Raw genomic sequence first — 16,290 nt, forward strand, 5'->3', positions numbered from 1 at the left:
TGATGAAGAGGTGTGGGCCTAGGACTGACACTTGAGGGACACAAACTGGTAGGGGAGGAGGTGTTTGAGCACCATGAGATGTCTTCCTGGAAGTATCTGGTGCAGCCAGTACAAGTCAGTTGTCAAAATAGGGTAATTCATTCATTCACTCATTTTTGTTACCCCTTTGGTCTTTGTAGCAACCCATTTATTCAGTCGGTACAGCACACTCTCTTAGGTATACATGATGCAAAATATACCTCCATCCTTTTTTATTATTATTATTTCATTGGTCTTATAGTTAAACATGTTTAACTTTTTACCATTTAAGAAAACAATGGCACTAAACATTAAAATCACAAACATTAAAATCCAACACACATAAAATTCATACAATTCATACTGTTTTCACAATAAAAGATAAGTCAAATATGTGAGCATGTCTGTGTTAAGCATTCGCTATATTAAATATTTTAATAAATCACACAAAATAAATTTTGAAGTCGAAGGTTATACACCCAGCCTGTCCAGATAAATGTTGAAACATTTATAGTATATGCAAACTACAACCATTTCCCTGTAGCTCATTTGTCACAAGGATAACATTATTCCAGTGTGTTGCTGACCGTAAGCAACAAGGTGATCATCAAATGTGACCGGATAACTTAAATTCCCCATTTTACATTTGTTTTAAAATATACAAAGCCATGGAACTTTGTTAGGACATATGCACCCTATTCAAGAGGGCTGGGTCATGGGCATGCTGAAATAGATGATGTATGGAGCTGAAACAAACTTTAAGTGCATGTGAATTCCTACTGATTTCATGCAACAGGAGCATAGTACATTTAATGAAACCTTTAACTACTTAACATGTGAAAAGCCTAATTGCTCTGGCCCTAGAGGCTGAGGGGGCCGAAACAATGTCAGTTGTCATCGAGACAAGTATGTCGCTAAATAAGAAAATCACTAGTGGAAGAGTGTAAACGAGTTACTGTGGGGATTCTACCCCTCTTTAAAAGAGGACTTAGTCCTGACTCAAGCACTGCCGGGTGAGACTTGTTCTTGCCTGAAGTGATTGAGGCGGGCTTTGTGAGACACATGAGCTTCTATAAAATAGTTAGAGACTGTATATCGTACAACTTTTTTACGATTGTTTGAACAGACTAGATTTATTCATTTCTAAGTTTAAATGTCTATTTTTGTGGGATGTACTAAAATATTCTATGTAATGCCATTAACTGGACATACAGTACTACAGAGAACACATATAATGTAAGATTAGCTAAACCTTATGACTCTGGGTAGGAAAGCAGTGAAGTGGGAACTCTTTCTTGCATCAGCTTTGGCTGCCCAAGGCATTGCACCCTATGGAAACAAATATTTGACCAAGTAAATAGGAGTTTCCCAACAAAGGTGCAAAGGAGCAAAGTCCCGGTCAAGTCCCGCTTACCCGCAGCTCCCTGCTGATTGCTCTGGACTTCCCTTGATGAACTTTCTAATTTCGGGCGGCGTATACTACAACGCCCAGAAGGCTTTGTTTCTCTTTGTGTGGGCGGTGCTATAAAGCACGTTGAGCGCGTGCGCACCGGAGCAAAGTCCCGGTCAAGTCCCGCTTACCCGCAGCTCCTTGCTGATTGCTCTGGACTTCCCTTGATGAACTTTCTAATTTCGGACGGCGTATACTACAACGCCCAGAAGGTGAATAACTGCTGAACCTATCATCTTCGACACAAGCATATACAAGCATATTTTGGACTTTAATTAACACGCCTTTCCTTTTTCAGGCTTTGTTTCCCTTTGTGTGGGCGGTGCTATAAAGCACGTTGAACGCGCGCACCGCACGCGCGCACCGGAGCAAAGTCCCGCTCAAGTCCCGCTTACCCGCTTTGCCGTGCTTGTCGTAGCGTCTGGCGAAATTATTTAACTTGATTATTTGGGTGAGGATTATTTATTTTGTTTAGCACTGTTACTTTGGAATTAAAATGAAACGCAGCATTGCTTCCTTAAAAGCAGGTATGCCCCCAGCATCAGTCTCACATTTCTCAAATGATGAAAACCCTGCTGAAAAACTGTCAGCCGCAAAATCCAAGAAACCACGTTTGAGTTCCACTCCTCGTGTGAGTAACGTGAGTTCAAAATTTAAAACAAAAGCGGAAATATTGGCAGGCATGGACATTCGCCCCTTCTGTTGTGACTCAACTCTTCCGACCCCGTTACTACATGTTAAAGCTAACAACGAACCCCCATTACCCAACCCCATGTCTGTTCTTTCGCTGGATCATAAAATTGACTCAGTGGCACCTGGAATCAAGATGGTAGTTGAGGAAGGCACAACAAAAAAGGCGGTGGAAGCCGCCTTTGTTGCAGTTGGCTCTGTGACCTTTGCCAAAGAAAACGTGTCCCTCACAGATAGCATTTTGTTAAAAAATGTGTTGACATGCACCATTTCTCCACCTGTTGAAACATCTGAGCCTGCTATTTTGTCCATAAGTGATTCTTCGAAGTCAAAAATATTTCATAGTCCAAATTCCACTCCAAATACCGGGGCTGTGCCTGTCATTGATTTGGACTATAATGCTACAGCTTTTTCTTCTTACACCCGTTCAGAAAATTTGTCCAAATCTCCTATTTTGTTTACAAATGTCAGTGTAGCTCAGTCGGTTGCTAATCTGTCCTTTATAGCCCCTACCCCGCGCAAAATTCCCACCCAGAACATCAAAGAAGCAGGGCTGATTGATCCTCCTAGTGTAAATACAGGAATTGCCCTCATGTCTATGAACACGGCCATTTTAGCCCTAGCTAAATTGTTTGAGGCTCTAGTAATAAATGCAGATTTGCATTCCACTCAATTGAATCAGCTACTGGCAGAGCATCTCACACTTGCCAACAAATTGGAAAACTTGTCGAAAGCCGATACTCTTTCAAATAGCAGAAGGTCAATAGCATCCCAGACCTATTTTCCAGCTCTTGCTTCTTCACACGTTTACCAGACTATTCCTTGTTTCTTGAATCCCATAATTGATCATTCGTGTGGCCCAATTGACACGGCTGTGGAACACCCTCAAAAAGCTATATATTCCTTGTTTGACCAAATCCAAACCCTGTTGATAACAGCAAATTGGGATTCAAAAATCCTCCTTCTGTAAAAAAATCTAAAAACATCAAAGCTATGGCCAAACGTCCCTCGCAAACTAAACTCTTTGTTAAAAACATTTCCATTCCGGCTGTTAACTCTGTAGTTGCGGCTAAAGCGATTGCAAAAAAATATTCTTCTCAATCGCAAAGCCGGAAAGCTAGCGCCCTCCTAGTATCGGCAACTCCAGCTCCTGATCATAGTCCATTAAATGACTTGATTCGTGTTGCTTCTGACATGTCTAAAAATGCTCAACAAAAACAGGTTTCCAACACATCTCCATTTAATGCGGCACCATCAATGCCTTGCGTGAACAAAGAAACACAACTCAAGGAATTGAGGCATGCCATTGATGAGTTTATGGCACTTAAACCAGCCCCTAGAAGCTTAGCTTTTAGCACAAATGACATAACAACAGCTCCAAAAACTGCTACATCTGATGTATATCGATCGCAAACAGTCTCACAGAATGCCTCGAACACTGTATCTGGAAAACCTGACCCCCAAGTGCCCGCACAAGTGCCTTCTCTAACCATTCCAACTACATCCCCTCGTGAATCTATTGTTGCGGGAGACATGGATTTGCTGATTCAGTCTTCTTTGGTTAAGTTCTTTGAGAACTTCGGCTTTTCCCAAACTAAAGCTTGTCCAGAAAATCAACAAAACCCTAAATCTTTGCCACCAACAGGAAATAAGAAGAAAACATCCGTAGGATTTAAGCGTCCGGCGGTTCATGCCTTGACACTTACCTGTTTGCCCGCACCAGCAAAACAATACAATCTTAATCGAGCCTCTGTCCTCGCTATCTTTGGGGAAATTCCAGAGTTAGATGACATTGGAACGATTGACATTGAACTTGTTGAATTTGTTAATCAATCAAACCGCACATCTGTCAATCTTTGGTTTAATTCGAGGATAGTGGTGAACACCATATGGGCTGTGAAAACTCAATTGTTTGAGTTGGGCTTTAAGCTCCAGACCATGGCGGACCCCACAGACTCTCAACCAAATTGTACCCAAACTTTTAGTTCAATTCATACTTCAAAACAAAACCAACTATTAACTCCTAAAACATGTAAGTGTAATGCCAAAACAAATCAATGTTAGAATAAGGTTTTGGGAAAATCGGCTGTGTCTTGCATTAGTTGGAATTCTAGCGGTCATAGTCACTTGTTAAATAATAAGAATGTGTGTTTGATCGATCACGATGTCATCATGTTGCAAGAAACATGGTTCACTGATGTGCCCTCATGGAACAATTTTGATGTTCTTTTAATTCCAGCAGTAAAAGGTCCGTGGGGTCGGCCCACATTGGGTTTGTTGACAGCGGTTAAGCAGTCCTCAGCATTAAAAATTGAACCATGGTATTCTCCTAATCCGTTCTTACAAATGACAAGAATTTTTGGGGTAATGTTCTCATGTGCCATTATAAATGTTTATTGGAACACCGCGGGTATCTTGGATGACTGCTTCTTGGATTGTATGGCTAAGGCCCTTGATATTGTCACACTTGAAGGACTCGCGGAACAAATACTTGTAGCTGGTGACCTAAATCTTCATTGTTTGGGTCCTCCACGCAAATCTGAAAGGGTTTGACTTGATAAATGGTCTTCCTTTGTGAAGTCAAGGAGTTTGCTTATGCTGAATGGAGTTCAGCCACAGGATGATCCTCCGAGGCCAACTTGGCATCGAAACGGGTCCATGGGAATCATAGACTTTATGTATGCCACTGCTCGCATGCTAAATAATGTTACAGCCTTTCAAGTCATTCAAACAGAAGTAAGTGATCATAACATTCTACATATGATTTGGACTTCAACTTCTGATACAAATCAGTCTACTTCTGTATTCTTTCCGGGCTTCTGTAATGTAAATTCTACTCGGAATAGATTGACATGGACTGAGTCTTCCCTGGCAGCCTTTAGAAATCATTATCAATCCGAGTTGAGAACTAGAAATGGGGGCTTTGGCCATGATAATCTAATCTATTATGTTCTAATGCAACTTTTTCAACCTGGGTCAACTGCACATAAGCACAGGCAGACTCCTCACTTTCACACTTATGACCATGAAATAAGAACGAGAAAAGCCAAATTCCGGGCTGACAAAAGAATTATTGCCAAGCTTCCACCATCTTTGCACACCCTTGCCCTAACCAACATTAAAACCAAATACACAAATTGGATAAGAGGTTTAAGAGCCAAGCTTTACCAAATTGATGGGAACAACATGCTGAAAGCCTTGGCTACTAAGAACTCTACGCAAGCATGGAACATCATAAATCAAGCCACAACAGGACATCAAGTGGCTATTCAGATGAATGATGTAACGGAGGACAGGTGGATTCAATACTATTCTGCCTCATTCGCTGCTCCGCCCGATCGGTTGGATATAGCTAGCCCTGGTCCTTTACTACCTTTTCACATTGCATTTGATAGAGATGACATCCTCCTATGTATATCGGAAGCAAGTAAGTCGGGAGCCCCTGGCCAGGACGGTCTTTCGAACAAACATCTTAAATGTTTCCCGGACATTTGGGCAGACATTCTTTTCCTCGTATTTGAAACCATTAATGTCACACAGAAGATTCCTTTGTCCTGGAAACAGTCGATTGTTGTTCCCATCTACAAAAAGGGTGAGCGAGCTAATCCAGCAAGCTATCGCCCCATCTCACTCCTTGACGTGCCTGGGAAGATTTACTCTCGAATAATATTAAAGAAGTTGAAAGATTGGGCACTCCGAGACTCCAAAGTAGATCCCCTGCAATCAGGCTTTGTCAGTGGCTTAGGGAACCTCCCCAACATCATAACACTAAATATGCTTAAGTCTAAATATGCTATCAGGAATCAAGTTTTATACTTTGCCTTTATTGATTTCCGTTCAGCGTTTGACTCCATAAATCGTAATTTATTATTTCATAAGTTAAAGATTCTTGGTTGTCCCTCTTCCTTGTTGGCAATTATTATCCAGCTACACACTGAGACCTCTATGCGTGTAAGACTCTCTATTGAGGGTCTTCTCTCTGCAGCATTTACTACCTTTCTCGGATTAAAGCAGGTTGTATCTTGGCATCGTTTCTGTTTAATTTGTTTATTTTTTATATGGGTTTTTCTTTCCTTCAAATACTTTCAGATGCCCCTGAAATAGGTGGCCAACGTATTCCGTGGTTGCTTTACGCTGACGACTTGGTATTAATTTCTCAAACCCGTATGGGCCTGCAGAATTTGTTATCTGCTTTATTCAAATATGCCTTGGAGAATCATTTAACTATAAACACTGAGAAGTCACAAATTGTGGTCTGTAGGCCCCCCGGGGAGAGCCAAATTACAAAATGCTGTATGGCACCTGCAACAAAAACCGATGGACATAGTCTCAGAATACAAGTATTTTGGTTTGTTCATCCAAAATAGTGCGGGTGATTCATGTTACCCAAACAAACTGCGAATAAAACTTATGTCTCCCACATCTCAGGCCACAATTCTAGTTTACAAGTACGGCAAATTTTCTCTAAATCATTTGCTCCTGGTTTACGAGCAAAAAGTCATTCCCATACTTACGTATGGTGCTGAATCAAAATTATACATTAATGATCAGATGTGGGACAAGCTAGAGGCGACTTTTTGAAGAAAGGTGCTCCACTTGCCAAACTGTTTGCCCATGCCGCTCCTACGTCTCGAACTGGGCATTAAACCTTTATCCAGCAGAGTCAAATGGAGCATGTGTGCATTCTTTCGTAAGTGTCTGCTTGGGGTCACCAATAACAACATATTAAGCACAGTTGCCAGCTATCTGATCTCCTCCAATCTGTACTTTCCCATCAAATGGCGTAGTTCAGTTTTGAACACTCTATTAGAAGCTGATATTTCTCTACAGTATTTAATAGAGAATCCAGCTATAGCCAAAATTAAATACTATCAATGGGCGTGGATCCACAACTATGAAAATTGTGCAAAGTACAGAGACTTCAATATAAAGATCTTTGGCACTAATCCTCTGGGGCAAATGGCCGGCTATCTTGTAAAGTGTCCTTCGGCAAATAGGAATCAGTTCTTACGCGTAAAATTGAATTTATGGCCCAGGAGGGAAGTCCTGGTGAGGCGACGAATTATACCCGCTGATCAAAAATACTGTTGATTTTGTGAATCTGCCACTGTCATAGAAACACTGCAGCATTTGATAGTAACATGTCCTTATTTAAATGCCTTACGCTTCAAACAATTCACTAAGCTGACAAATTTGCATTTGGCACGGGATGAAGGTGAGACATGGAGTATTTTAGTAAATAGTCCTAGATTCTCGATCTTAAAGTCCATGGTACACTTCTTGGAAACCATTTTACCAACGGAAATTCATTTTTAAAATGTGTTATTGTTATATTACAAGTCCATATATGATGTTTGTTTCCTACTTGATATGTGCTTTTATTTAACATTTTTATTTAACATGGATGAATCGTTTTTTGGTTTCCCCTGAAAAGATTTTATATGCACATGTGTTTTTGTGTATCTTACGCATTTATGTAATTTTAAGTTGATCTCATGTCCCTCTTTGTCCTTCAACATTGTTGGTCCCAATGTGAAGCTAGAATTGTTTATTGAAGTTTGAATTGTTTATTGATTTATTTTGTATTAACATGTAAGTTTGAAAAGTTGATTGATTTCAGCTAAATCAAATAAATAAAAAATAATGTGCACTGAGCTATTCACTTTGGGTTGTCAGCAGAGTAGTGGTGTGTAGAAATAAAATATGAAGCAATAGTTTTATATATAGATGAGATTTGAAGGCTAATGTGGTGAAGTGGGGACAGGTGAAGCGGTGTACTGTATAATCTGCAAATGTTCTAGCAGGATTACGCGATGAGAATAATGTAAAAAAGAAATGGCATTCAATAACAATGTTTATAATTGTGTTTCCATTCTTTGTTTTGCACCTGTAATGTCTATACAAATCTGTGTATATTAAATACGGTGTGTAAAACGATATACAATTAAAATAGAAGAGTCGTGGGGATATGGGCAGAGTGGATGGAACTGATGGTCTATGTGCCATCACATTTTGTTAGTGGTATCGCCCATTCGAAGGGTGAAAGAGTGAGTGAACTCCACAGGAATAAAGGCTGTGACCTGCAATTTACACACAAAGAAATGATTGCAAATGTATACATTTTATATGGCAGAGATATGTTTTTAATAGATTCTGGAAATACCTACTACACTATTGTCCCGTCTGTCTTATAACTGAATACGCACTTAAGCCTTCCAATGCTCAAACAGCAGTTTATTTGTTTCTTTTGCATGCCTGGTGACAATTAACTTTGGGGGTGCATGATAGACTTGTGAGAGTAAGCGTGTAAGAGCAACCCCATGTAAGAGCATTTCAGAGTTTGTGAGAGAAAACTCTGTACCCAGTTGGCTGTACAAAGCAAAGTACAACACATTGGTTGGTACGTCAGGCCTTAGACAGATCAATTGCCATGAACATGGAAGCATAAAGTATACTGTTGTGGTGCTAGAAGCATTAGAAGGTAGCTAGCCCTCAACAGAAGTGTGGAGAGTGGGTCCTGTGCACAACACTTAGGAAGGGCTGCTATGGCAGTAAGCCATGACTATGCAACCAGTCAGAATTGATTCATTGAAGTGGCTCTTTGGAAGAAGGGGTGTCAAATTGTGATAATGCGAGGTCAAAGAGCTTGGAGTCTCTGCTTTGTTTTCATTTTTCAGGCATCATAGGATTTATAGTGGTAGGGAGACCAGGTTTGACTTCTCCACTAAATCAAGTGTCTCAAAAACATTACAATTGCAGTCAAAACCGGGTTTGTTCAGCTTTGAAAGGAAAGGATACACTTCCTATTGCTAATGTCATTCTCATATATTTAAGATGTATTTGAAACCACTGGATCAACGCCAGGTCTTGGCGCACCAAATTGCATCGCTCATGTAATGTAGGCTCCTGTCTGTCAACTCTTTCCTGTGATGGTTAATCCTGTATAGTAATAAGCCATTGTCCCTTCCCCCTTCAGGCACCTTTGGTCAAGCAGAGGATCACTGTTACATGAGAATTGATGACGAAGCAGACAGCCTTGGCATGGACGACGAAGGAAGTGGATGGGAAAGACCCCAACCTCGTCCCCCAGTAAAAGGACTGGTCTAAACGTCGCCGAGGCCCGTAGCACAGTACTTTAGTCCTAAGAGTCGTAGTTTGTAGGTGTGTGTTTTCAAGAAAAAAAAATACTTTTTAAGCGCTAATGTGCAACTAGCGACCTGTTCCATACCATGGCTCATTACTGGCAAGGAGCACAGGCTAACATTTGTGCTGCTCTGCCAACTATCGGCAGTATTAACAAAACAAGTAACTTTTGCACATGACATTGCACCTAATTAGTTTGCAATACCCATACCTTTCCTAGAAAGCTCTTTCCTTTCTCAATACTTTTGAGATTTCTGTGAAGCGGTTTACTGTATATACACTGTACTACTTTCTTTCACAGCCATGAAAAGAAAGTGCAATTATGCATCGAACACTGAAAGATTATGCTCCCGAGTGTGTGTACAGACCTTTTGCCATAGAGATGCGTACACTACCCAACCATGTTCGCAGGTTGTTTACAAGTCCTACTGTGCATACAACGACTTGTGCGAAAATGCACTAAAACAAAAGCTATACCTTAGGGCTAATGTAAAACTTAGGAATGTTTTCTCTCAGAAAAGGGTAACAAATCAGCCATACGAATGCTTTGTGTAAATATTGTTTTTCCAAATAGACACTATCATATACAAAAAAGGTAACATTCAAATTATATAGATTATAGTTTTTAAATCGGTACAGATCTTCTTAAAACTGTGAACTATGTTTTGGAGTACTAAAGCTGTTTATAAACCACTGGTGCCATACTATCCCTGAAATTACTGAAGCTACTTTTAAATCCACTCTCTTTATGTTTGTCTTAGCTTAATCAAGCATGCTTTAACACATCATTACTTTTGATTTTTCTTTTTTATCAGTTTATGTTGAGGCCTTCGGAGAAAGGTTTGAAGTATGCTTGCAAGCTTTCATGGTTGTTTACGTTTATTTGAATGTGTACTGCCTTATACGGCCATCCGGTGTTCTGCATGCCTCCTCAGAAGCGTGGCGCGCGGCCGTTTGCTGTAGAGCAGCAGCAAGTCATGCGCAGGGGCTGCTGGTGAAAAGCACAAAGATGGACGCGGGCTTCAGTTGGAAGATTGGCATTACTTTGAAGAACTAAAGGATTGGATTGGACGTTCCAACCAATTAATAAAGGATATGAAGTGATTGAAAGCAGGGTTTGTCTTAGAAATGGGAGCTATTCAGTGCCAGAGGCTTGGTCCTTGGACTATGTCAATCTCGACACCCATAATGGGTCACTTTCACACAGCGCCGCAACTAAAGAAACCTACCTGGACACTCAGGAGGGGACGGGAAAAAGGACGTGTACCTGCATTGCTTTGAGGGAAGCAATGTTATTCTTAATTAACAAACAGCAGGCCAACTAAAGTGCAGGCAGCAATCCCCACATTGTAATATGCCATAACAAATGTTGCAAAGAAACTATGGTCAGGTGAAGTAGGAGTAAGCAATTGTCCGTTTCTGCTACGCGGTTATCTGGCACACACACCGGTATCTATTTAATTATTACATTTTGAATATGCATCTTTTTCTTAAAAAGCTCAGTTGTATGCCAAATATATGGAGTAGTCCGGTTTTGCAAGACCTTAGCTTCACCCTGTCATATACTTATGTTGGGGTATGTATGGGGAATACATAATGACCTGGGCATGCAAAATAAGAAGAAATAAACATTTTTCAGGGTAATTAAAATAATGATCAGAAATGTGTTCTGCCATCACAACACTAGTGATATTAATAAGCATGGTGAGTTTCTGTATTTGGAGAGGTGTATATTTTACACACAACCCGAAATGCAATCAATCCAGCAGGTGTTATCCGTATGGGAGTCTATTTGCTGATCTCTGCCCCATTTGGAAAGGTAAAATCAGCAACCAGCATATGCGGTGGTTTAATGAAATCCTCTTCCTAACAGAAACTCTCTAGAGGATGCACATAAAGCAGTTGTCAGAATCTGATTGTTGTTTGTTCTGCTGCTTACAATTATTCGGACTTCATTGTGAAACAGCAGACTTCACACTGCCATAGAAAAAGTGGCTACTAGAAATGCACATAGAAATTATTGTGATGATGCATACAATAATTTGCATAGTTGCAATCACTTAATTAAAGTTCACATAAAAAAAATACAAACAGTGCAATGGACTGGTTCATATAGAAATGTGGCTTTGGGGCTGGTATACTAAAACAGTCTCTTGCAGTCCTGGGACATGTGTACTGAGGCACAGTCATAGTTAGTCGAGTCAGTTTAGTGTTTCATCACAATATTATCATTTCTTTGGGATACAGGTTGTCTGTTTTCTATCCAATACATAGATTATTCTGTGTTTTACCCCACTCACGGTCTGCTCTTTCTTATGTTATGGTGTCTATTATATTTCTTCAGCATGTTGGCCTCAATGTGTTCACTGGAGCAAGATTTTAGATACTTCAGAAGAAATATGTTACCTTTGGAACTAAGCCTTGTTTGATTCATTCATTGTGCACAATTATATGCAGTGGGCAGGGTTCCCTGACTATGGCTCCTATTAGGGGCAGGGTTAGCACTACCATCTTTATATGCCAAAACATCCAGCTGTATGACTGGCTGAAGTTCATCATCGCCTACCCTGGCCTATTACTTTTCCTCACACATAGCTCTAAAAACTATGTCCCACCACCCTTAATACATTTATTGTCATTTGACCACAATTCCTCTACTTATTAGCACCCCTTTCAAATCTTAAATTAAATCGTGGCCCTGGAGGCTAGTGGGACTCGTGTCGGTAATGCGGTCAGTATACAGGAGAAGGGAGTTCTTTTGGTATCTTCCAAGCCAACAATTTAAGAGGCAACTTTGAGATGATACATTATACTAGCAATTAAATTAAATAAATCATTGCTTTATTTGTTTAGGTATTTTCGGCAATTCCTTAGCTAATGGTTTTCGTTGATTTGAGCTTAGTTGCCGACACAGTTTATTAAGAATTATTCCTTCTCCTTTTCCCCCCATCAGCACCCTAAAATAGCCTTCTACTTCCTGGCTGTCCTGCTGCACCCAAACAATTCTGGTGCTCTTCCCTTTTCCTCTGGGACGGCCTTCTACTTTACAGAGTCGTTGGTAACAATATTCTCCCAAAGAAGTCCAAACTGGGGATGTTTATCTGCCAAGTCAACACCTTACCACAATGGAAATACATCAAAGATTATCCAAAACGTTGGGTGGGTTTTGAATTTTCAACAAAAACATGATATTGGCATGTGGAGAAAATCACAACTAATTCTAATAATAATTTTGTACAGAGTGAAGTTTCAATCTTCATAGAGGTTGTTCCCTTTACCCCCAGAGTGCAGAATAAAGCGGATACTTAAGGGGGCAGATGGAAATGGATGCAAAAGCTGAAGAGTAAAAATAGTCCTGCATTTCTTCTGCTTAAGAAAGGGAAGTCAAAATAAGGTCTACAACATGTATTGGCACTCTTTTAAAACTTGGCCTTGCATATCAATGGCATATGATACATGCCTAGGATGCAAGGTAGTTCAGGTAGAGCGTATCGGGCCCTAACATGTCCACATATTATATTTATATTTTTGAAAAAGTCTGCAGCCTAATTGGGCCACTTCTCAAGCAGTTCTAGGAACTCTTTCCACATGTCCCTTTAGTCCTGGTATTGTTTCTAGAAAGTGCTTTCCATAATTTTTCTAAAACGCATTTGTCCGAAACAAATGGTTTGAGAATGCAGCAACATGTCATGGTTTCTTGATCAATTAAGGTCTCTCGTGGCCTGGGATTAATGATGCCATGAACTGTGAGATCTTGTCCAAGAGTGATGTTGATGCACATGCTTGGTTTACGAGCTCGGCTCTTTCCAAAACGTAAATTTGAAGATTCTCTTGATGCCAATCATGGCTCATTTTGTCTGCCCCGCACCTTTTCGTACCTTTTCCTATACTGTTGGAAGTATTTGAGAATGACATTTCCAAATCAGTGCCCCAATCAATTAACATAGGACTTCAGCAGGAGATGCCGCAACAGTGATAAGCATGTGAACGGTCCTGAATCCTGCACAAGTCTAGTGGTTCCATGGAAACAAAGAAGGAAACGGGTGTGATATGCTCAGTAGGCTTTTGAATGTTTAGGGAATGCTTTAAAGAAGGATATTTAGTCAGTGATTTAATATTGTTAAAAATGCAAAACGATTTGTGTGGCCTCTACTGTGTTCAGTTGTGTATTTTCTTACATGCATGAGCCAAACAGCTGCACTGTTCTTTAGCACAATTGTCTGAATTATTTTAGCCTCCTGCTCTCATCTTCTCAGTTGGTGGCAATTGCTGTAGATCTATCTTGTAAATACTGCAACCTTGTGTTGCGCTCATCACCCAGGTTCAATTTTAACTGAGGGGCGCCATGAAGATGCATCCCATTGTGCTCTCAGAAAGAAAGGTCCTTTTTACTTTTGAACCAAAAATGTATGAATTGTCACATGTCAAGACTACTAAAGATAAGAGATTTTTAATTATGACTACTAGACTGGACACCAAGACACTAAAGAATTTCACAATCTTCATTGGTATTCTAAGAAAAAACTACTATTGTATGGATTTTCTTTTTGTATTGCTGTTAAGTATTGTTTTGTGTGTGTTCGAACCTCCTTGGGGACACGTTATATTTTGAAGTGATTAAACTATTTAATTGTGTGTCTATATTTTGGAATGGAATTATTTCAATAAAAGAAAATGATTTTGTAAAATGCCTGGCCTGTCCCGATGGTTTGTCTGTTATTTTGCTTCCTTGATCCAGGACTTGTGAGGCCATACACTGGTATACTCCTCTTCACCGTGGGTGCGGATTTCTCGGAGTATGGAATTATACAATACAGAGGTGAATGGCCTTGCTGGTTAAGTGTAGTTCAAAATCCTGTTGTTCTTCAGAGCTTTTGATTTCCACTGTCCCCCTTCTGAGTGCTCTTACAACATATGCCCCCTAAAATGGATCTCATTTTGTATCTCATTTGGGGAAGAGACCTCTGAGTCCTTGGCAAAACCTTTTTAAAAATGTCTTTTTTTTGTGTCTGCTCTCTGAGCCCGTGGGGTTAAGGAGAGGGCAGCCATAAAAAAGTAGAAAAACGGGACATGAGTATTGGTGAGCAAAGTGTCAAATATATAAACATCACAAACATGTGAAACATGAAGCATCGAAAAACAAGGCCCAGTGCATCCAGACCCCATGGTGCTCACACAAGACTCAGGCAAAGTGTGGCATGTGATTCACCATCCTATTAGTCTGGGTGTTATCCTTGAGCTCCTGCCCTGTGTAATCCCCGATCCTACTGATCCTACTCCCAGAAACACTGCGAGGGCACACGTAAGAGGGGCTCTGCAAGCTGTGTCCCCCAGAGAGGAAATACGTGAGAGACTGGTGGTGCTACCAGCAGGTGCCCAATTAAGTTCTATTTCATTTAGATGTGAGACCAGCAGCGGGATGGATCAGTAGTGAGGGTATGGAGGCAGGTGTGCAGCGCGCCAATGGGAACTCATTTTTCACTTTGCAGGACGGATCGGTGCCCAGGGAGAGCTTTCGTAAACATCTGTGAGTTTGTGTGGCTTGGGTGAATCTTATATAAGACACTGTCTGGCTGACCCATTCGGCGCTGTGCAACATATCGCCATTGGCAGTCTGGAGCGAAAATGACAAAGGAGGTACATAAAAAAACAAGGGAGCATGAACGCCTTCGCGAAATCGACACTGTTGGCGTGTGGCTTGGGTACCTGTGCCATGGAAAATGATACCCCCTTGAACCTATGTGGCTCCAAGCAATATTGGCCAGTATTAAGGCGTCACCTTTGTCAACACCATGCTGAATGATATCACAGCTAATATTACTGCCATCAAAACTAAATTGGAGAAAGCGCAGGGGAGGATTTCAGAAGTCGAGACAAGAGCGGGGCAGATGGAAGACAACGGTATGGTGATTAAGGCAGATCTTGCGACCCACACCAAAGTGATCGAGATTACTCCTCAGAAGTGTAATGACCTTGATTGGTGATCTCGCTGCAATAATATTCGCATCTTGGATGCCCCTGAGGGTCCGATCACGGGTGGTATGGAGGCGTTTGTCAAGAGCACTCTGCACATCTTGCTGGAACACCAAAAGTTGTCATCCGCATTCGTGATTGAACAAGCTCACGTATCGCTGGCCTATTATTGCAAGAATCCTCAACTGCAGGCATAGTTGCGCTGAAAGTGGCTAGGGACAAGGGGAAGCACCTGCTGAGCTCCAGCAGGATCCATATATATCAAGACTTATCAATAGCTGTGCAACAGGAGCGAAAGACCTTTCTGGCATTCATTGAAAATAATATTCCAAACTCTAAGACTTAAGAGAATCCACTACAGCTATTTGAATTTGGCCCTCATGTGGGCGTTACATATTTCAGAAATTGAAGAAGGTACATTCAGTACTGTATTTGGTTCTATGAACATACTTCCTGTTTGAGAATCCAAGGCGGTTGCACATTTGCCACACACAGTCAACCCAGAGCTGTGTTTTGTTGGGATGCATGCCCAGTTCCCCTGTCAGCCCAGGCGGTTTAGACTGATAGCAATACGGTAAGAGTGTGCGCACCTAATGGTTTGTGGGGGGCGGTGGAGGTGTAAAGAAGGGATAATAGAACTCGCAAGAAATGTAAAATTTGCAAATGTTAGGTTTTCAAAATAACAAAGGCATGCTGTGAACCACTGCCATTTTGGAAGCTAGGCCCTGCACGGCGAGGGCCCAGCACTAGGGGATACTAACTGTAGGCCTCAGTAAGAACACCCAGTCCCCATTTCTGCTCCCAGGCAATAGCGTAGAAGGTTATCCTATCAATTAGGAACAGAGCCCTTTCTTGTCTCACACTGCAGGCCCATGTAAGTTGAAAGAAAGGTGCACAGCGAAGCGCAGATGCGTTGTGCCAAGTTTTGAAGGATGGACAGGACAGAGGTCTGAAGATGCCAAAACATGGATCCCAGATTTAGAGCACCCACATCCCCCAAACCCCCAGCTGTCTGA

General features: G+C 41.1%; 1 protein-coding gene across 20 annotated transcripts in view; it reads left to right on the forward strand.

Annotated features, from left to right (window-relative positions):
• DTNA (dystrobrevin alpha) overlaps positions 1-13,992 on the forward strand; it is a 742,978-nt gene extending 728,986 nt beyond the window's left edge. For all 20 annotated transcript variants that reach the window (XM_069621000.1, XM_069620998.1, XM_069620999.1 and 17 more), the window contains one exon: positions 9,135-13,992. The gene's annotated coding sequence lies outside the window, so the exon portion shown is untranslated. The remainder of the gene's footprint in view (positions 1-9,134) is intronic.
• The last annotated feature ends 2,298 nt before the right edge of the window (positions 13,993-16,290 follow it).

The sequence above is a fragment of the Ambystoma mexicanum genome, chromosome 5q (assembly GCF_040938575.1).
Source record: "Ambystoma mexicanum isolate Mex_15411 chromosome 5q, UKY_AmexF1_1, whole genome shotgun sequence".
Lineage (NCBI taxonomy): Eukaryota > Metazoa > Chordata > Amphibia > Caudata > Ambystomatidae > Ambystoma > Ambystoma mexicanum.